We start from the raw sequence: 545 nt of genomic DNA on the forward strand, positions 1-545 counted from the left end.
AGAAACATAAAGCAGGACCGGGGCGATAGCTCAGCAGCATAAGTCCCTCCCTGGAAGTGCAAGGTCCTGAGTTCAATCGCTGGTACCAAAAACAGACACAGAAATATAAATCAGGTTAGTGGTTGCAGGGGCTGCAGGGAGAATGGGAAGTGACTGCAAATGAGAATGAGACTCTCTTTGGGGCAGTGAAAATACTCTAGAATGAGTCCTACAGCAGTGATGGCTATGCTTCTTCAGGAAAATACTAATACTACTGGGACACTTCAAAAGGTAACTGTTGTGTAAATAAAATGAAATAACCAAAACAGCGAAGACAGACCCAGCCCTGGAGATAACACCAGCAACCTGATGCTGTGCACGGTGGTCTTTTAGGGCATTGTTCCATCATGCGTCCGTCAGACACAATAGCATCAGCCACAAGCTTGCTGTGTCCTCAGTCCAGGTGACGTTCTGGACCCAGGGTTTGTCACCCAGTTAGATTTCAGAGCTGAATCGGCATCAGGCTTCTGGTTTCTAGTACTGCCCTCTATTTAATCTAGGCTCAA

The sequence above is a fragment of the Octodon degus genome, unplaced genomic scaffold (assembly GCF_000260255.1).
Source record: "Octodon degus isolate 3935 unplaced genomic scaffold, OctDeg1.0 scaffold00067, whole genome shotgun sequence".
Lineage (NCBI taxonomy): Eukaryota > Metazoa > Chordata > Mammalia > Rodentia > Octodontidae > Octodon > Octodon degus.